This window comes from Coffea arabica, chromosome 3e (assembly GCF_036785885.1).
Source record: "Coffea arabica cultivar ET-39 chromosome 3e, Coffea Arabica ET-39 HiFi, whole genome shotgun sequence".
NCBI lineage: Eukaryota > Viridiplantae > Streptophyta > Magnoliopsida > Gentianales > Rubiaceae > Coffea > Coffea arabica.
Genome location: NC_092315.1, coordinates 46,313,058 through 46,335,537, shown reverse-complemented (window position 1 = coordinate 46,335,537; position 22,480 = coordinate 46,313,058). Strand labels below are relative to the sequence as shown.

General features: G+C 35.0%; 1 non-coding gene across 1 annotated transcript; it reads left to right on the top strand.

Moving 5' to 3' along the window:
• The first annotated feature begins 19,008 nt into the window (after positions 1 to 19,008).
• Positions 19,009 to 19,113, top strand: LOC113738317 (small nucleolar RNA R71). The gene has a single exon (XR_003460103.1). It is a non-coding gene; the product is annotated as a small nucleolar RNA R71 (small nucleolar RNA).
• Positions 19,114 to 22,480: the final 3,367 nt, after the last annotated feature.

Genomic DNA, 22,480 nt, shown 5'->3' with positions numbered 1-22,480 from the left:
CATAATAATTTAAGAATTTCCTCTCGCAAAATACTCTTCAGTGGAGCCAAACATGTCGACAAAAACGACACCTCACATTAAAATCCGATCATCACACCTTGATTTGCTAAACGATGAACCTAACATGCATGTCTGAACATCGCTTCTCTCAAAGACAGTAAGGCTGCGTTTCTATGTCTAATGCTTGGAAGATGGATGTGCTCCGCTAATATATACATATGTATATCAAATTCAGACCCATAATATAACGCTTGCTATGATATAATATATGTAAAATAAAAAATAGTTAAAAATTAAGTTCAATTAAATAATTTTTGAAAATTTATTTTATAAACCATGCTAACCGAGTGGACCGCGACTTGATTTTAGAGGTTGCAACTAGGGGTGGCAATTTTCGACACGACCTGAAAACACGACACGAACCGAACACGAAATTAATGGGTTTGGGTTGAGGTTTCGGGAATTCGGGTCAGAATCGGGTTGGACCCGATGAATCCGAAAAGAAAACAGGTCGATTTCGGGTCAACTCGTGGTGACCTGATATGACCCGATATGACCCGTTTACGAATTAAAAATAATTTAATAAACATAAAAATAATTTTATCTAACTAAACTAAGTTATTCTTTTTTTCAAAGGCATTAATTACTTAATCCTAAATGAATTTATTTAATTTGTGTGAAGTTGAAATTATTATATTTGGACAAATAATATATTATATTATTTTTTACTTTTATACTGTTTTAATTTATTTTATATTTTGTTTGGGATAAAACACTTTTACGGTGTTTAATTTATTTTAGATTTGGTTTGGAATTATTTATTTAAATTTTTATTACTTGATTATGTAATTAGTTTTGTGAGAAATTGATTTTATTAGAAATTACAGTGATAAATTAATAAATTAAAATTAAGTTTCGGGTCATTTTGGGTCGACCCGCCAACCTGAAATTTTCGGGTTCGGGTCAGCATACCTGACCCGTCACGGGTTGGCGGGTCGGGTTCGGGTCAACAGATTTTCTGACGGGTTGACCCGAACCCGACCCGCCAACCTGATTTGGACCCGAATTGCCACCCCTAGTTGCAACTAACAATGCAGTACATACAAATCCTAATCCTAACAATATAAAAGAGCCAGTTGCTCTTATGAACAGTAATCATGGTCCCTATGGGCACCTTGACTAGGTGGCTAAATATGGAATATCAGGTGAACATATGATTTGTTGGAGTTAGGACTGAGTTCGGATGTGCGGCTGGTAGCTGATATGGCAATTTGATTTTACTAGCTAACCCTTGTCTCCCAATTTTGCCCTTTAATTAATTAGTTATGTGAGCTTGTAGACTTGGTTATAATGGGGCCTTTCCATAATGCTACACTTGGATGCTAGATTGAGATCCATCAGTGTGACTGGTTTCTCCGTTTTCTGTTCCAACCCTATCGCAAATTTGTTCAAGAACTTCTCCATCTTCTCTGAAAGCTAAAACCAAGCTAATTATGCAGAAAATTTAGAGGCAATTCAGTTAAAAGATTCACTATCCACATGGATGGCAATCGTTGCGTGCAAAGCTCACAAGACGTTTCAATTGTCAAACAGAAATTCCAATACCCTCCAAAAACATGTTCCGTCTTCCCTCCATTTGACTCCTCCGCTGCTTAGTCCCAACTCTCTTCTGTCAAAAATCTTGTCGAAGCTTCCAAGTCATCTTCTCTGGCACTCGTTTCTTTTTACCCCTTTTTTTCCTTCATTGTTCTTGAAGTAATTGAGATTATAAATGGTTCAAATTGTGGGTATTTGATATTGCAACAAGCTTATTTCAAATCTGCATATGAGTACTTTGACAGAAGAATAAAGCTTAAGGAGATAAGGAAGCATCGAAATCTCCGTGTTCTTCAAGCTCAGAATCATATTGAATGTGAGATGGCCAAGTTTCAGGTTACTGCTGTTGTTTTCTTTCACCTCCAGTAAAACTCTTTTTCTTTCTAATTGATCCGTTTATGTTTATCCTTTTGTTATGGAATTTAAATTATACCAAGTTTGAGGCTTTTCCAGTTGTTCTTCTGCTCTTAGATGCGCATTGGATTTTTCTGGCATTCTGTGCATGCATAGTTCTGATTTATTGCTGGGTTCAATTACTGCTCTACTACTGATGGTAGGGAAGATAGGGCCATTTGGGTGATTTTGGGGCAATTCCCCAACGCATATTGTTTTCACAGCATACACTATTTTCAAGTACGTATTGTTTTGGATTTTTGGATTAGTTTTTATTACAAATTTGTTGATGGTTTATATGCTCTAAATTTGATCCTGGAAAAAAATTCTTATGTTAGGTTCTTAATTATTTTCGGTCAAATTTTTATCCACCCTTGGAAGCCGCTTGCTTCATTACTTTGCCTGTCTTATTTGGTTGGTTGGGTTCAAGTATTTTGTGTCCTTACAGCCAAATATGTTTTTTTTTTCTTTTGTTGAATTTCTGCTTTTGAGGCCTTCAGACATGACAATGAGTCCGAGAAGTTCTTCCAGTGCATTCTGGTAAACTTGAAATTTTGTCTCTCTTTTCAGCATTTCATTTGCATTCTATAGTTTATTTGCTGTTTCTCTTTCTCCCACATTTAGTGCTTCTTATTAGTCGAAATTTAGGATGGAACTTGGCAAACTATCAAAAGAAGCTACATAGAAGTTTGAAATTCTGTAGGTGTATACTATCATTCTTAACCAATTTTCCTTAAAGGATTGCATCATTCCCCCTCTTCCAAGGGACTGAACCTCTTAGGTAATAGTCATTTTGTATGATTTAGTTCAAGTGAATGGATAAATTTTCTTTCTACTCTATGTTCGTGTTGTTTGATGATACGGAGGGAGCTCTTTGATTTGTATCCACTTACTACACGCTAATTGTTTTAAAAGGCTTGATTGGAAAGCTATTATTTGGGGGTCTCACCCCCTTCCCCGGGGTCTCTTGTCACCATTGAAGCTCAAAGGAATGTAGTTTCAAGAATGCTTAAAACTTTGTGAAGATAATGATCACGATCAATATGATATTTATGGAATAAACAATAATGAAAGTGACTGGTAATACATGTGCTCCACATATGTGATGCATGTTCAAAATGTCATTTATCAATTACTCGAAGTTTGTAATTATAATTCTCTGAAGTGACTTTTTGTGAATAAAATTTGTTGAAGTTTGTGTTTTGCTCCTTTGTGATGAGGTCATGCTTCAATCTATGCTACAAGCCCGTACATGTGCCAGCATGTATCCGTACTGATTTTACCTATGCACCAGCTGCAATCGTTTTTAGCTTATCATCCTCAGGATCAGTCGGTGTGGCAATACATGAAGTGACAATGGTGCATTTATGCTTTTAATGCACTAAAAGAAATGCTGGAGTTTGAAATCTGACAATTTTATATGTTGATGGCATGAACAAATGATGGAGTTTTTGGTAGTTTCTTGAGACAAGATACCATATCTGTGTGATCAAAGAATTTGATGAGAATATGCCTGGAGAATTGTTACAGTTTTTGACCATGTATTCCTGCATAGATTATACTCTTTCTGGGCACCCTCCCGCAACGCGCGAGGCCCAAATAAACTAGTATATAGAAATGGGGAGCTTAATTGTACTTCTAAAGGTACGCTTATCTTACTCCTTTTTAAGGTATAGGATATAAACAAAAAAATTTCAAAATTTGTCTGCAATTTTAAAACTTCAATTGTGAATGATTTATCACGAGTAAAAGTATTGAAATTGAAAATGAGTTAGATGTCAATTATCTATTTGGGTGATATTACGTGCATTCAAACTTGAGAAAATTTGAGATTAGCATTTTGATTTTCATTTCGTCCAAACTTCAAAAGAACAAAAGCAACCCAAACGTCAGTCTTTGATCACTTCAATAAATTTCTGCTTATAGACAAACCAGTTGTCACCCCGGGGCATCTGTTTAGTTTTTACCTTTTCTTCAGTTTAAGTGAAAATCTGTTTAGTTTAAGTGACAATAAGTTATCAGCTTATAAAGGCACTAATGTAACTAAAAGAAAATAAGTATTTAAAAATAAAAATATAAAGAGAGATGTCAAGGAAGCCTTAGTCTAGCAGTTAAAATTAAGGCCTTGGATTCTAATCCCTACCCTCTCCCCATTTCTTAAATCCCACCCCGCCCTTATTAGGAAATTTTTTGGGTAAAATAAAAAAGGTACAAAGAGAGATAAAACAAATGACTAATTGAAAGTAATTGACACTTAGCACAATAAATTAAGAGATGATCAGGCTAACAATCTACTAAGTTAGTCCTAAAGACCTAAAGACCTAACTGAAAACATTTAAAACAAATTGTGGGGTCAAACTAAAAATGACAGAAAGTTAGTGGCACAATTTCAAAATAAAAGAAACTAGAGGACTGAGATGTAATTTTAGAACTGTGTTTTCCGGTCCCTAGTTTGGTCAGACTCAAGAGTTTTTGCCAAACTAATCATCACTGTCCACATGCGATCCTAAGTATCACTTTTCAGTGTCAATTCAGTACCAATTTCTATATTTATGTAAAATGCTCTATTATTTAAGTTATCATGTGCAGGTTATTTAACCTTTTTTTACTCTCATGTGATAAATAGAATTGACACTCGATTTAATACAGAGCAGTGATATAAAAGATCTCAATTGATCACCATCAATTCATCACACAAACATACAAACTTGAAGTGTGTATTAAGAAAAATGAAAAGGAGTGGGAAACATATATATGTACGACAAAATTATGGGGAAATTGACGAATTCATGTACTTCATATATTCCTAAGAAGATATCTTACGGTGCTTGTCCGTTGAAGATTGAGATGGTAGAGGTGAAGCGATTTCCAGTAACGGCAAAACCAGCTCCTCCCCTGGCTTGCTTTGCACTCTGATTTTCCAACCTCCCTCTTAATGCGTGTGTTTATGTCTTTTCCTGATGAAGATTGATGTTACCAAGCTTTAAATGAGTCTACAAATCAACATAATATATTCATCATAGAAATAGACAGCAGCACCACCCAACTCTCCAACTCCCCACCCTGGATTTCACCCAATAAAACGATAAAAAAAAAAAGAAAAAAAAGGAACCAAAAGGAGGTTTGTTCCAGCTAAAGAGAGTTTAACTTGTGCAGGTAGTTTGAAACAAAATCAGCAGAATTGGACAAAAATATCAAAAACCAAATAAAGCATCTGGCTTTATGCAACCAATTAGCACATACGCATGTTTCTAGTAAATTAGTCAAACAACATAATCCAGTATTACTTAAGGGACAAATCCAAGTCCAGCTAAGATTTTTCTATTTCCCAAAGTCAAATGGTTCTTGTACCTCCGGTCATCAACTGCAGCGGCAACAGATGCAATCCGTGGGCTATAAGAGAACAAAGTTTTAGGAAAAGGACCTCCACTTCCTGCTGCCTGTGCAACAAATACTCCACCTTTAACTGCTGAAAGAAGTGCGTCAATAGGGTTCTAGAAGGCGGTCTTTGTGGTTATGAGAGATTGAGGATGTCCAAGGCCTATTAAAAGAAGGTAACTTGAATCAGAACCTCTAAGTCCATTGATAGGTGTCGACCCTGTGTAATAATAAAAATCTATTAAAAAAAAATACAAATTTTGTATATAGCGGTGAGTAGAGTCGAATTCATAGGGATTGGGGCTAATTCGTTTCTTCTAGATCCCAGAGTAAGGGGGGGTTTTGGAAAATACAAAAATAACTAATTAACCAACTGATAAAATAACTAATGGAAATAAATATGAATTAAATTAATAATAAATACGACTCTAGGTAAAGGTACAACTTTTCAGACATGGTCTATTCAACTGATCATCGATGCAAAGATAATTCAATTATTCATTAATAGATTGGTTATAGCCATCAACAAACTCTGATAACCAATTTTTCCTTACTTTATTGATAGCCAAGGTACGATAGTTGACTATTTCTCTAATCAAGAAATAACCATAGGTATGACCGTAGGATTTAATTCCTCAATTGCATTAAGAATTAGAAAAATCCAACCCTAACTAACAAACACACTATGAGGGTTTATTTAAATTAGATCATACGTTCCCCTAACGTGTGTAAACGCTAGTCGCCATTGGTATTAATCAATTAAACAATTATGGATTCAATCAATTAATCTGACAGCAGATTATTAGGTTAATTCAAATATCGGACCCTTGACATTCAAATAATACAACAATCATAAGAAGTTAAACTAGAAAACGTACAATTACTAATGAATAAAAGAAATAAATAAAATTAATTCAATCGTACAGATGTTTGGAACCGAATTTTCAAATTGACCTTCGACTAGAAAACGAGAATTTAGTCCTTCATTGTTGAGAAAATTCCCAACGCGATGCTGTGAAAGAAAGCCCCCAACATGAGGCCAACCAAAACAAAGATAAAAACCTAATCTAAGTGACTAGTCCCCTCACTATTGCCTCCACCCTTCTCTACTAATATTAGTAGTTCTCTCTTGTATTTACTACCCGAAGAAAGGAAAAACAATAAAAATAAAATTCTACTTGAAAAAGGAAAACTCTCAAGATAATGCTAATTGTTCCATAATAAAACATCTAATAAAAAAGTGATAGTTTCTTAATCTTCACCCAATACTCCACGTAGACTGCATCTTGAATTGGGAAACTTGCGCTTGACAATCAACTCTTAAGAAAATCACCCCTTTTTAGCACCTTTTACTCCAATGCCCTACAATTAATATAAAACACCAAATATAAGTAGAATCTGACAATTAAAACAATATTTGGCAAGAATATAGGAAAAATTAATCATATATTTAATAACAAATTTTGACCTATCAATTTTTCTCACACCTATACCATGCTTGTCCTCAACATGAGAAACAACAAATGAAACAATCAAATTCAAACAATGGCTATCACTCAAATCATCTATTACCAAGATACAATTAAAACACATGTCAAGTATTAGTGACAATTTTCAAGAAATATCTCTTCAGTTTACTTTCAAGATCAAGGACTTTTCCAATTTATGACTAACAAATCCAAGAATATAAAATATTCAACCAGCATTTTTCAGCAAATGGTTCGACTATTAAGTAAAATCTCAACATTAAAACTCATAGCTCAGCAGGCTAATATAACTATCCACAATCTCGTACATTTTTTTTTTGTTTTTCACTCTTAGAACAACCCTCTCTTCTTCTTTTTTTTTTTCTTTTTATTTGATGAAAAATGTTTAGTTCTTAGGCATTCAAACCTTTTGACGCGAACTTCGACATTTACCAATGAAAGAACCTGGTTACTCAACTCTCATCGCTTAAAAATCACATACTCATAGTTATCGTCGGTTTTTGACGCGAAAGTCGATACTTGTGGTGAAGACCTCCAGTTACTAGGCAACGATACCAATGAAGTATAGTCTAATACTATTCATAAATAAATATCAAATTAAGATTAAAAATCACACAAATCCGCTTTATTTCTGAAACATGGAGAACTAAAATTAATGGTTGAACCAATTTGCACAAAAAATGTTAGATAAATATTTATAATACTTAGAGAAATTAACCAAAAAGTGTAAAAGTCACAAAATCTCAAATATTCACCAAAGAGATACCTTTAAACTTAACCATGTTATACTTAACATCTTAGATTATAAAAATCTTAGTAATAGAAAATTTTGAGACATCTAACAATCGTTTATCAGGAACAACCACAAATATGCACAAAGATAAGCAAAAATTGGATAAAATTGAACAAAAAAAATTGAACAAAAAAAATTCCAACAAAAATACCTATATTTGCACTTTTTCAATATACTATCATATGCTATCCCCCTTACATCTAAATCTTACATTGTTCTCAATGTAAGAAATAAACAATAGAATACAAAGTAAAAGGGATAACGAAACTTCCCTGATAATTGAGGAGGGTCGTGGACAGCTACAGGTGGAAAAGGCAGCAGAAGTGACCACAAACGGCCGACAAGGAATGGATGGTGCTAGCGGTACTGGACGATGAACGGACGATCAACTTTGGTAGGCATATATTGTTCACCTCTTGAATCATTGTAGTTAATTATGTGTGGATTGCTTGAGGACAAGCAATGATTCAAGTGTGGGGGAATTGACAAGTGACTAATTTACGCTATATTTGAATGATATTTTATGTTATTTTTAGTCACTTTGGCTATATTATAGGAAGAAAATGGATCATTTTGGCTGTAATTAGTGTAAAATGTTCTTAAGTGTTTAAATGAAGTTTTTGTCACTTTTTACTTGCATTTTGTCCATATTTTGTATAGGAGTTGGAAATATACTTTATTTGGATGAAAAGGAAGTTGACAGCTTTGACACATCTTTATATTTCGGCGATAACTTGAGTTACAATGTTCGGATTGAGATGATAAAGATAAGAGATAGATCTACAAATCTTATGAAGACATCGAAATCCAGTTTGAAGGTTTTTCAGGTCAAAAAGCCAAATTACAGTAGCCAATTTCTATTGGTCGAAACTGAAACAAGGCATTGAATAGTGAAGGGTATTTCTATCATTTCTCTACCTACACAAATCCAAATGAGGTGATTCTTGATGCATTGGAAAGCTAACCTAAAGGGCTACAAGTTTCATATTTTGGTCAAGAGTTAATTCAGTTTCTATCATCAAGAAATTTTCAGTTGAAATTGAGGCAAAATTGGAGCAACATTGAAGACTGGACAGAAATTGCAAAGAAAGGCAGGGGAGCAATCTTACAACTACAAAGTTGTTGTCACACGTCCATCAATAGTTGTAAATTATTGGAGGAGGAAACAAGTTGTGCAAGTGGAGAGCAGCCATTTCTGATCAGAATCTGGCCGACAATCCTTGATTCTTTATATTTTGGCCGGATTTGTGGCCGGATTTTGGTCAGAAATGGCTGCTCGCCACTTGCACAACTTGTTTTCTCCTCCAATAATTCACAACTATTGATGGACATGTGACAACAACTTTGCAGCTGTAAAAGTGACGTTTGAAGCCTCATTTCTTGACTAGAGTTCTCTATATATAGCCATGAACTTTCAAGATAAAAGAGAGCTTGGAGAGTGTAAGAAATACCACAAAAATGTAGTTCTTACATTTTCTTAGAGTTAGGTTAGTATAGTATAGGGTAGTTTAACTAGTAGTTCATTCTTCTTGTTTATTAGCTACATGAAGATGAAGATGGAGATAAAGAAGGCAAGAACAGAGCTCATGTGATAAGGGTTACTTTACCTTTCCCATTCTTTATCTTTTGTACTTGATTCTAAGTTTAGTTAATATACAAGTTTTGGATTCTATGTTTATTATGTGTTTCTAAAGTTTATGCCTTGGGTTTGGTTGAACTTTCTATGATTGTTAGTGTTTATTATTTGGCTATTTGATGCTATTGTTTTGAGCATGTTATTTAGTACTTTAACTCTTTAAATTATGATTAACTTGGTACCATTAATTGTGATTAGCTAAGGTGTTGTTTCTTCAATACAAATTGAGATTTAACACTAGTTCAAGAAGTGCTAAACCTAGGGAGTACAGTCACGAGAGTAAATGTGCACTTTTGTGGCATTAATGATTCATTTCAAGTAATTTCATAGAAAAAATGAACTTGTAGCTAATTTCATAACCATGAGAGTAGGTATGGTTTAGTTATAAGTACAGTTGATTCACTACGAAAGTAGGTTTCACATACATAAGAAAATTACGCCATAACTAGCCAAGATAGTAGTATTCAATGATCCAAAAGTAGCACTTGCATGAGTAGTTAGGGATACCATAGTCTAAGGAGCTTTTATTTACTATTTTCTTGCATAAGTTTAGCATAGTTTTATCTCTTTTAATTCATTGATCGTCTAAATAATAGAGAAATTTTAGTAGTGCCGGTAATTGTCCAATTTTTCTCATGGGATCGATCCGATATATGCCCTAAACTACTAGTTGACCTGTATACTTGCAGGCAAAATGGGTATAAGTTGGATTTAAACTTGTACTTATATTAAAATTCCTGTCAAGTTTTGGCACCGTTGCCGGGGAAGATTTTTGGCAATATCGATGTGAAGAGTAACTTTATTAGTTTAGACATTTTAGTAGTTTTTCTTGTGTATTTAATGGAGTCCAGTTTGTTGTGTTAGTCTTGAATTTTATTTTATTTTTGAGTTTTATGTGTGTATGTGTTTTATTACCTATTCTTCTTACTAATCTTGTTCTTAAATTGTTTAAAAGCAATTTTAGGTAATGAGGAGGGTAGGTCAATATGGAGGACAAGGCATGAGAAGTGAAAGATCGGCAACAGATGGTTACTACGTGCAAAGCTCCTTAAATAGAGGTAACCAAGAAATTACCAAAGGTATGTCATTTGAAGATGGTTTGAGATGTTTAAAGGCTAAACTTGATGTTATAAAGTTACAAATTCAAATGAACACTTTTATGCATGAAATTGAGTAAAAGAGGAATGTTAATGCTTTTAATTCTAATCATATGATTTGTGAACTGTGTGGAGGTTATCCTGCTACTCATATATGTAGACAAGTACAAAATGTGGATTATTATGATGAATTTGGGCATTGCAATCCTTATGGTCCTAATTGGGGCAATTTTTGTGCTTATGGTTAGGATAATCAATGTGCTAATAATGTTTCTCCTTGTTTATATGATTACCAATCCGAATGTATCCACTATGAATCAAAACCATTTTGGGAATTGGCAATAGAAGAGTTAGCTAATGCACCTCTATCTTGAAAATTAGAAAGTGAACCATTAGCTAATGATTTTAATGCATCTTGAGAGCTAGCTGTAGAACATTCTTCTAATCAATTTGATTTAGTCATAGAAAAGCTAGCTAATGCAACTTTTGATCGTTTTGATAGGGTTGAGGAAAAATTAGATGAATTAACCTCTCACTTTTGTAGAATATAAGAACAATTACATGTAATGTGTGAAGTTATTTCTTATAATAATATGCAAAATGACCCTATTACGAATGGTAGGAATGTTTGACGGGTTTTTGATGTAAGTGCAAGTTTAATTCCGATTTATACCTGTTTGACTGCAAGTATACAGGTCAAATTAGTAGTTTAGGGCTAAACATGTATCGGGTCGATCCCACGAGGAGCAACTTAAATAAGTACTAGGTCCTTTACTTACTTTATTATTTAGACTAACTAATAATTAAAGTAAGAGAATCTATAACTACTACTACCTACAAATCTTAACTAGACAATTGCAAGATAACAAATGGTGAAAATTCACTAAATACTTGAGTTTAGGGATGTAGATTCCACTTATGGCATAAACAACACAAATGAATAAATTTACCTCTTGTTTTTTTTTAAGTGTAAGCAGAGGGATTTGAACCCGAGACCTCTTACTTACACTCCCTCCCCCCGTACCACTCAACCCATCCCTTCCTATCTCTTGTTACAACCCTTGTTTAACTAGGGATTCATTTTCAATATTACCAAGTCTCATTCTCATGATGAAATGGTCTAGATATAGTCTAGTTTTTCCTATTCTCATGGTGAATAACTAGATCTACTCTTGTTTCCTTTATGAAATGCAAGTTTAATCCATTTAAGTGTACCTCTATTCTCATGATTTTACTACTTAAGCTCTACTCATGTTATTCCATCATTATTATCAATTTTCATTAAATATTAACAACTAAGAGCTTGTTATTGGTGATCAAGCAACAACAAGTTATAAGCATACACAAATAAACAAGTTAATACAAGATGCAACAAGTGTAACTCATATTCATTTCATGTCAATTAGCCATAAGTTTCATCTACTTCCTAGATTTAGAAATTTAGCTACTCATGTAAAATATAACAAGAAAACACATAGGTTCATTGCATGAATACATCATGAATCACAAATAAAAGATAGATTAAAGAAAGCTTAGCCAAGGTTAATGAAGAAGCTCCCAATTATCTTCAATTTCTTCAACAAAATGGGTACAATGAAGTCTCCAATTGTTCTCCACAAAAAGTCCTAGCTAGAGAGAACAAGACAAGACTAACTTCTAAGTTTTTAATGTTAAAATCTAATATGAACTACTTCTACTATGTTTTACTCCCTTCTAATGATATCTTTTTCCCCTTTTCTTTCCAAATTTGCCCTTCCTTGAAATCTTCACATCTTGCTTCTTCAAGTGTACAAGAGGTCTGCCAGCTTCCAGTCAAAATTTTGTGTGAAACATGAGTCAAAAAGTAAGTGTGAAAGGAGCACAAGTTGTTCTACAAGTTGCAGAGGAGAGAGGAAGATCCGAGGCCTGGATCCGAGGGGTGAAAAGGTGATCCGAGCTCGGATTAGTTCCTTCAGCATTTTCTTCACACGTTCTTCGTGTAGGATCGCCTGGCCTCGGATCCACTTCTCCATAAGATCAGACAAGGGCTCGGATCACAGGGGATGAGAATGGATCCGAGCTCAGATCCTTCTCCCCTGTTTCCACTTTCAAATTCTATCATCTTTCGCTCAATTTTTGCTCTTTGTTTCACTTGTCTGTTATCCTCCAACTAGTACCTTGCCTCTTCTTTATCTTATGTAAATGTTTCATGCACCGATAACCTACAAAATATCACATATTTATGCATTACTCTACTAATTTTACAAGTTCCGATCACTAAACAACACTTGAAGCAATTTGCACCAAAAAGAGGTCAAGTATGGCTAAGAACCTCTAAAAATATGACAAAAGCTTGTGCAAAACTGTACAAAATATATACGAAATATTCACTTATCAAATTCCCCTACACTTAAATCATGGCTTGTCCTCAAGCAATACAATAACCTACTCAAGCAACAATTCAAGTGCCAAATAGAAAATATGCTTTCTCAAATTCACTTCTCACAACTTGGCTATTAATCATGATGCAATTCTTCAAAATGCACTCAATACTCATAATACTCAATAGAGGGGAAACAATTATACATAAATTTAACCACATTCAAATCATTCTGTAACCCTAACTTGTTTTCACAAATAACCGACTCATATAGTCACAAGGTAATACTTTCCTTTATATCCATTTTTTTCAACATTTTACTACAAGAGGGTATCATAAATATATGCTAAAACCAATACTTGAACATTGCAAATGCCTTTTTACATGAAGGTCAACACTTTTAGGTGAAAACCCTCGGTTACTCCGCATTTACACATCAAGTTCACAACACATTTTTACCCCAAGTACTTTTTTATGCGAAAATCGATATTTTTTGATGAAAATTCCCTGTTACTCAGTACTTAAGTAGTCGGTGCAACTTTATTGCTCTCTCTTTTTTTCTTTTTTTAAAACATATATATATAACCTTCTTTTATCATGGAAATGGAAAAACATTACCAATAGACTATATCAATCACTTATTTGTAAATCAAAGTGAAGGGAGAGAACTCATTAAAGATAGAAATAAAGGTATAATTGTCCCCACTTTATAAAGTATACTTTCTCAAATGCACTTATCATAATCACATAATACTAATTACAAGTCATAAAAGAAATGAATCCTTCAAAAGCATATTTGAATTTGGTCAACCATTAAGGAAATTTGACAATCCATCACGATTTCTTGGGCCAAAGTGCAATTTTGGAAAAGATTTTGAAAAAATTTTGGCAGAGTTTCCCCAATAAATAGTCGAAACTCCCTGCTAGCAAACCACATTGCAACCAAAATTCAATCATAAGCTACACTTCCATAATCATTTCCAGCATTTCTCAACAAAAGTAAAGAGTTAACATGCACTAACAACCATATAAACCATACCCACCCCCACACTTAAGAGTCACATTGTCCTCAATGGGACAAGAGGGTGAAAAAATAATACTCCCCTAATCAATGTGTATGAGAGATCCAGCAGTCAATACAAATATCTCGAACATCATAAACATCCTAAAAATCTACTTAGACTGCAAGGGGTGGAAAGTACATAATAGTAGGGGAGTAAGACAATCCAAAAGATTTAACTACACAAAACACTTAACTAAGAGAAAAGAAAACAAAAGACAGTACAAAACAAAAGAAAACAAAGGAAATTAAGTTGAGGGTCCGCCGAGTTCCAAGGCTTCTTATCCCCCGACTTCTACATGAGTTTCTTGCTCAACTTCGCCTCTTGACTCAGGAATAAATGCAGCTTGACCTTCAACAGGTAAGGGCATCGGAGTCGGCGTATGGGAACGACGGATTTGAAAATGGTCCTCCAAAGCACGAAGATGCCAATCATGCCTCTCCAACCTCTCCGTGATAACACGCTCCTGTTGGTCAATCTGCTCCATTACTCTTGTCTCCATACAGCAGATAGCGTTTAAAATCTCTTGCCACCTAGACCTAGAGAGAGGTAGTGGAGGTCGAACTGAAGGCGGTTGAGTCGACTGCACTTCAGTCTCTTGAGCATCCAGTCTTGGTTGAGGATGAGATGGAGGTAGAGTGGACGTAGAAGTTTCCCCTATAGCGTGTTCTTGAAGTAAAGAAGCACCAAAGTCGGTAGGGATGACCAATGATCTCAGTAAGGTGATATTCACCTCATCAATGGATTTGGTATTTATTGCCTTGTCATTACTCACATCGGCCTGGAACTTCTCAAACAACAAGGAGAGGAGTCGAGGAAATCTGAAGCAAGAATCGCTGGGTCGCATCCTAGCTGTGGTGCGCATGTAACTTACAATTACACTCGGCAATGGATTGCCGGTCAGTTGTGCGCCCACGCCATGTATCATCTTGTCGAGGAAATAGAGGTCACTATTTCGCAACTCTCTTTTACCACTTTTCTTAGGAACCACGTTGTGAGCAAATAGATAAAAGATTAAGTGATATCGATCTTCAAAAGAGTCGGCATACACTATCTTCTTACCGGAACGTCCTTGACCTCTATATTGCCCCTTAAGGTGAGCCACAGCTTCCTCAACTAACCACGGGTCACACGCCTTAAATTCCTTTGTCAACTTCATTTCCTCCCCGTCATTTTTTACCTTGATAAACTTGGAGACTGTTGCCATTTTTATGACTAAGCGCTTCCCACGGACCGAAGAGACAATTTGATTAGCACTATGTCCAGGTTTGTCCTCCACATTTATATAAAACTCCCTCACCAAATTAGGATAGTAATGTCGTGGCAATTGAAGAATGCTCTCCCATCCAAGTCGAGCAAATGTCGCCGACACCTTGTAGTGAGCATCCACCTCAAGCGCCCAAATGTTTCTCGATGATAATCTCCTTGAGCAACCCAGCGTCATACCAGTCTTGATTCTCGAGTGATGTGAATCGAGTGACGTCATACTCTGGAGGTGCTTCCTCTCGACTTGTGGATGCTTGTTTGCGTCTAGACCGTGGTGGTTGCTTAGGTAAAGAAGATTCTGCCTCTACTGACGGTGTTGCTTCAGGACTTGGTGAAGGAGTAAGTGTTCGAATAATAGCTCTTCTTGTTCTAACCATCTTGCCTTCATTCACAAACAAGTGAGCTTATATGAGTTATACAAAAATAGGAGTGGAATTCTAAACAAGTTAACGACCCCTTCTTATGCTAATTCTCCTTCTCAATTTCAATCAATCCGCATTAATATGAGTTGAATAGAATTTAAGTATTGTAGCATTGTCACTCATACAATCACCTCCAAAATCACCATTCCCTAACATCTTAAAATCTTAAAATTGCATCGCTAACTCATGGTATTTTTCTTCAAGTCATGTGAGCAATATTCATACCATTTGCCACAATTGGACATGCAAAGAAATCAAGATGTTTTAACAATTTCTCAACACATCGAATTCATAAAAAATAGGGCATTAAAACACATTTGAATTACACAAATCCTATGAACTTAATAAATGAGAGAAAATAAGATTACTTCACCAAAGGTCAATATTAAGCATCACAACAAGTTTAATGACATTTCTAAGCATCAAAGAGCAACTAAACAACAACAATTCATCATTACAATATACCTCACAAAATATGTCAGAAAACTCAGGAAATTGAATTCTTAGAACTTTAAAATACCATAGGAAATCAAGAAATGTTACCTCAAAAGTGTAGAATGATGTTAGAGGATGCAACAGATGCAAAATGTAGAACAAACAAGTCCAATTTTGGCCCCCAAATGGATGAAATTCAGTTCGGCCCTAATTTCTTTTGTGAAGATTAAAACCCCTCTTTGATGATATTTTGATGCGAAATTGTTGAGGGTTAATGACCACAAGAGATTTGGGGATATTTTTATGGTGAAAGATTGGAAGATTAATGGATGAAATGGAAGATTGGAGGAGAGGGGCTAGAGTTTCGATGAACAAGAGGAAGAAAAAGTGAAGAAATGCTGAACCGAAACCTCGATTCTGCTATATCCCCGAACCGATTCGAGCTCGGATCTGTTCGATCAGGCCTCAGATCAGTTGAACCTCGGATCGGGTAGTACAAAAGCTTATACGAGCCCTCAGATCCAATGCTTCTTTATTGGATCCGAGCTCGGATCCCTTTTTTCTGCAACAATTGCAGAAACTGCAATTTTTTTTCAATTCTTATAGCCTTTTTCTGCTATTTCCAAATTACACTTGGGATGAATTTTTTCGCAATTTCAACACAACACGCAAGTGTAATATACCCTAAACACTAAATCCAACCTTCCAAAACACATCAAACACATCTAAATTGCAAATCGAGGGTTGAGGTTCTTTGATCATTTTGGCTCTTTAACACTAAAATAGCACTTTTAGGCATGAAATGCACATCAAATGAGTTAATGAGCATATACAAATATGTTATCACCGAAACTCACTTTAATATTATGAAAGTGCAAAATTCGATATATGAACAAGAAATTTAGACACTTAAAACAAAATCCAATATGAAAACCTCCATTTTCTTCGATTTTAGCTTTCTTGTTGAACCTTATAGATAATCCTTCGTACTGGGCAAACCCTACAAAACCAATGTAATATTAAAATTCACACCAACTAATGAAAAACACATTGAAAACATATTAAAACTAAAGAAATCATTGGGTTGCCTCCCAACTAGAGCTTTTATTTATAATCGTTGGCTCGATTCAAAAGATTTGGTTTATTTTAGAATATTAGGGAGCGATTTTCTCCCAACGGGTTGAAATTCCCGAGCCAATCCACCATGTGGTGAGCCATGCATTGATCTCCATAGTCAAACTTCCTCAGATGCCAAGGAGGAGTATTAGACTTGTCATATAAAGGCTCGACTTCACCTTGGAGTGGAATTTGCTTGCCTTTTTTGAGTTGACTCAACTTTTCACCACTTTCTTCATGGAATGGCAACTTTATCAAGCCAACTTCCGTCCTTGTTTTCGCCTCACTTCCTCCTACACCATGAAAGTTAGTACCAAGAAAATTTATAGATTTAAGTTCTGCATTCATTTCTTGGTTAACCTTTTCATCACATGGCATATTAGAAACAAGAGCAATAGGTTCTATGCTCCCTTCTTTATTAACTAAATTGAATTTCAATTCCTCACCATTAACCCGTAATATAAGCTTACTTTTTTCTACATCAATTATAGTTCGTGCAGTGGCTAAAAACGGTCGTCTTAGAATAATTGGTATTCTCACATCTTCCTCAATATCTAAGACAACAAAATTCACAGGTATAATAGATTGTCTTGCTCTTATGAGCACATTTTCTACAATACCAATTGGATGTGCAATTGACCGATCCGCCAACTGCAATATGATATTGGTAGCTTTAAACTCTTGAAGTCCCAATCTCCGAGCAACTGATAGCGGCATAAGTGACACACTTGCACCTAAATCACATAAAACATTAGAAAAACGTAATTGACATATAGTACAAGGAATAGAAAAGCTTCTCGGATCTTTCAATTTGGGAGGGAGTTTGTTCAGAATCAATGTACTACACTTTTCCATTAACGCTATTGTTTCATTATCCACAATTTTCTTCTTTTTTGACATGATATCTTTCAAGAAATGCGCATAAGAAGGAATCTGTGTAATAGCATCAATGAAAGGAATGTTAATGTGCAATTGTTTAAAAATTTTGAGGAACTTGTCAAACTCCCTATCCTTTCCATCTTTCTTCAACCTGTGAGGAAAAGGAATCACATTAGAATTTAACTTGGGAGGAGGTGCATCAATATCAATGACAACATGATCATTTCGGGTTTCTTTCTCCCCTTCAACTGCCTGTTCCTTAATTTGTTCACCACTTGAATTGCCAACATTAGGTCCCTCAACTATTCTACCACTTCTAAGAGTGATAGTATTAACTTGCTCTCTCGGGTTGACTTCGATTTTATTTGACAATTATCCAGGGTTTCTATTGTTGATTATATTGGCAATTTGACCAATTTGAACCTCCAAATTTCTATACATATTAGTGAGTTGATCCATCCTTCTCTCAATTCTTTCAAACCGTTGAGTTGTGGCACTAGCTAACTTTTTAATTTTATCATTTGATACACTTGCTAACTTTTCAATTGCCAATTTTCAAGTTGGTTTAGACTCCGGAAGTGGTTGCTTTGGTTGAAAATCCGGTGGATTCGTTGGTCTTGGTTGGTTCCCTTGATCTTTCCATCCAAAGTTTGGATGATTACGCCATCCCGGATTATAAGTATTGGAGTATGGATTGTTTTAGGGTGGACAGTTGTAATTGTTGAGATATTGAACCTGTTCGCTACTAGTACACATAGAATCATCATGATCTCCTCCACAATTAGTACAACACGCAACAACTACTCCTTGGTTAGAACTAGAACCAACCTGTCTATTAAGCATCTTAACCACATTATCCATCTTTACACTTAACATATTCAATGTATATACTTCAAGCATACCTGTGGGTCTTCTTGTATTATCTCATTCGTTGGCTCATTGGTAATTATTAGCAGTCATTTCTTCAATCAATTGTTGAGCTTTCTCGGCCAACTTTCCCATCAAAGCTCCTCCCGTTGCCGCATCTACATGTGTCTTTGTCGGATAGGTAAGTCCATTGTAAAATGTTTGGACTATTAACCAATCGGGGAGATCATGATGAGGACACCTTCGTTGTAACTCCCGATAGCGCTCCCAAACTTCGTACAATGTCTTTTTTTCCTGTTGTGAAACTAGTTATATCTATTCTGAATTTAGCAGTTTTTCCAGGTGAGAAGAACTTATTAGGAAAAGCTTTAGATAATTCCTCCCAAATAGTAAAAGTGTTTGGAGGATGAGATTGTAACCAAATCTTGGCCTTATCCCTTAGTGAAAATGGAAACAATCTAAATTTAATTGCATCATCACTAACACCATTAAATTTTATTGTATAACAAATTTCTAGAAGTGTTAACAAATGAGAATTTGGATCTTTGATAATATTACTTCCATATTGAGATTGTTGAACCATTTGTATAAGAGATGGTTTAATCTCAAAATTGTTAGCATTTACCGTAGGTTTCGCTATACTTGTTTGAGATCCTTGTGTCCCTGGTAGAGCAAAATCTCTAAGAGCTAGCTTATTTGCTTTGTTTTCCTCCATTTCTTCTTCAAAAGGTAGATCTATCGCAATTCCCTCTATTGGTTGCCGAATCTTTTCTTCTTCTTGTTGTGGTGTACTCCTTCTTTGTCTACGTAGTGTCCTTTCAATTTTCGGATCAAAAAGTGCTACTACACGTAAATCTCGGTGCATACACTACAAAAAAATGAAGAATAAAGACAATTTAGTAATTATATCACAAAAATAAATATCCAATCCAAAATATTAACAAGAATTTTCACTACACTAATACCAACTAATCTAATATAAAGGTCTAATTTAATAAAGCTTGTTTGGCCCTAATATTATCGCTCCCCAGCAACAGCGCCAAAAACTTGACGAATTTTTTAGGTAAGTACAAGTTTAATTTTGATTTATACCTATTTGACTGCAAGTATACAGGTCAAATTAGTAGTTTAGGGCATGTATCAGGTTGATCCCACGAGAAGCAACTTAAACAAGTGCTAGGTCCTTCACTTATTCTATTATTTAGACTAACTAATAATTAAAGCAAAAGAATCTATAACTACTACTACCTACAAGTCTTGTCTAGACAATTGCAAGATAACAAATAGAGAAGATTCACTAAATACTTGAGTCTACGGATGTAGATTCCACTTATGGCATAAATAACATAAATGAATAGATTTACCTCTTGTTACAACCCTTGTTTAACTAGGGATTCATTTCCAATATTATCAAGTCTCATTCTCATGATAAAATGGCCTAGATATAGTTTAGTTTTCCCTATTCTCATGGTGAATAACTCGATCTATTCTTATTTTTTTTATGAAATGCAAGTTTAATTCACGTGTATCTCTATTCTCATGAGTCTACTACTTAAACTCTACTCATGTTGTTCCATCATTATTATCAATTTTCATTGAATATTAACAACTAAGAGCTTGTTATTGGTGACAAGTTATAAGCACACACAAATAGACAGGTTAATACAAGATGCAACAAGTGTAACTCATATTCATTTCACGTCAAGTAGCCATAAGTTTCATCTACTCCCTAGATCTAGAAATTTAGCTACTCATGTAAGATATAACAAGAAAATACAGAGGTTCATTGCATGAACACATCATGAATCACAAGTAAAAGATAGATTAAAGAAAGCTTAGCCAAGGTTAATGAAGAAACTCCCAATGATCTTCAATTTCTTCAACAAAATGGATACAATAAAGTCTCCAATTGTTCTCCACAAAAAGTCCTAGTTAGAGAGAACAAGGCAAGACTAACTTCTAAGTTTTTAATGCTAAAATCTGATATGAACTATTTCTACTATATTCTACTCCCTTATAATAATATCTTTTTCCCCTTTTCTTTTCAAATTTGACCCTCCTTGAAATCTTCACATCTTGCTTCTTCAAGTGTACAAGAGATCTGCCAGCTTCCAGTCGAAATTTTGTGTGAAACTTGAATCAAAAAGTAAATGTGAAATGAGCACAAGTTGTTACACAAATTGTAGAGGAGAGAAGAAGATCTGAGGCCTAGATCCGAGGGGTGAAAAGGTGATTTGAGCTCAGATCAGTTCCTTCAGCATTTTTTTCACACGTTCTTCATGAAGTATCCGAGATCTTCTTCAAAGCGATCCGAGCTCAGATCGCTTGGTCTCAGATCCACTTCTCCAGAAGATCAGACGAGAGCTCGGATCATAAGGGATGAGAATGGATCCGAGCTCGGATTTTTCTCCCCTATTTTTACCTTCAAATTCTATCCTCTTTCGCTCAATTTTTGCTTCTTGTTTTACTTGTCCATTGTCCTCCAACTAGCACCTTGCCTCTTATTTATCTTATGTAAGTGTTTCATGCACCGATAAACTATAAAATATCACACGTTTATGCATTACTCTACTTATTTTGCAAGTTCCGATCACTAAACAATACTTGAAGCAATTTGCATCAAAAAAAGCTTAAGTATGACTAAGAACCTCTAAAAATATGACAAAAGCTCGTGCAAAACAGTACAAAATATATACAAAATATTCACTTATCAATGTTGTATGTGACAATAGATTATATTTTGATCAAAGCGATGCATCAAATGTGTGTTTTAATGAAGAAATATCCATTTCATATGATAATGAGTTTGGAATGAAGTTTGAACCTCAAGGGGCAAGCATAAATGATTCGTATATAATCCCTCTTGAGGATTGTGTTAAGAATGTATGTTGCAAAGTCATTATAGCTCAAGAAAATCATGCAGACATTCCTTTGGTGAGTACTCAAGTGACACACATTGAAGGTAATATTTACGACTCACTTGAGTTAGGTAAGCTACTTCCACCTCTCATATCAATAGCACACGTGGTTCTAGTTGTTAAGCCACCTTTTCATAATCCACCACGACCTAAAATGGTGGATTATTCGTTAACTAAATCTCTTTGATAATGAGGTTATATAGTCAAGCTAATGACTATAAAGAAACACTTGTTGGGAGGCAACCCAATGATTACTTGTTTTTAGTAGGTTTTAGTTGTTTAACTAGTGTTGTTGTGTGTTTTATAGGTGACAGTGGCAAGGTTTCATGCAAATTGTTTCAAGTGCAAAAGAGCGTAAAAAGAAGCAAAAGGGAGTTTGCATGTTCATTTGATGCATTTGATGCATTTAAAGTGCTTTATGCTAAAATTATATTAATGCATGATTTCATGTTTCTAAGTGCATTTGAGTGAGAAAAGCACATTTTTATGGTTTAAAGTGAATTTTTCTTAAAGAACATGAAAACAGTCGAAAACCGGGTGAGTGCGAAAATTTGATCAAGCAGGAATCTGGAGGAAAAAAAACTGCAGAAATCTTTGATTTATGTAGCGAATCCGGCCACTATTCAGCAGGATTTACGGCCGGATTAACAGGGGAGCATAAAAAATATTTTTCTAGCTCTCTGGCCAAAATCTGACTGACAATCCGGTCGTATATCTGACCAGAAAATTTTATGAGTTAGATGGATTGAAGAAAATTTCTTGAGTTAATTGGATTGA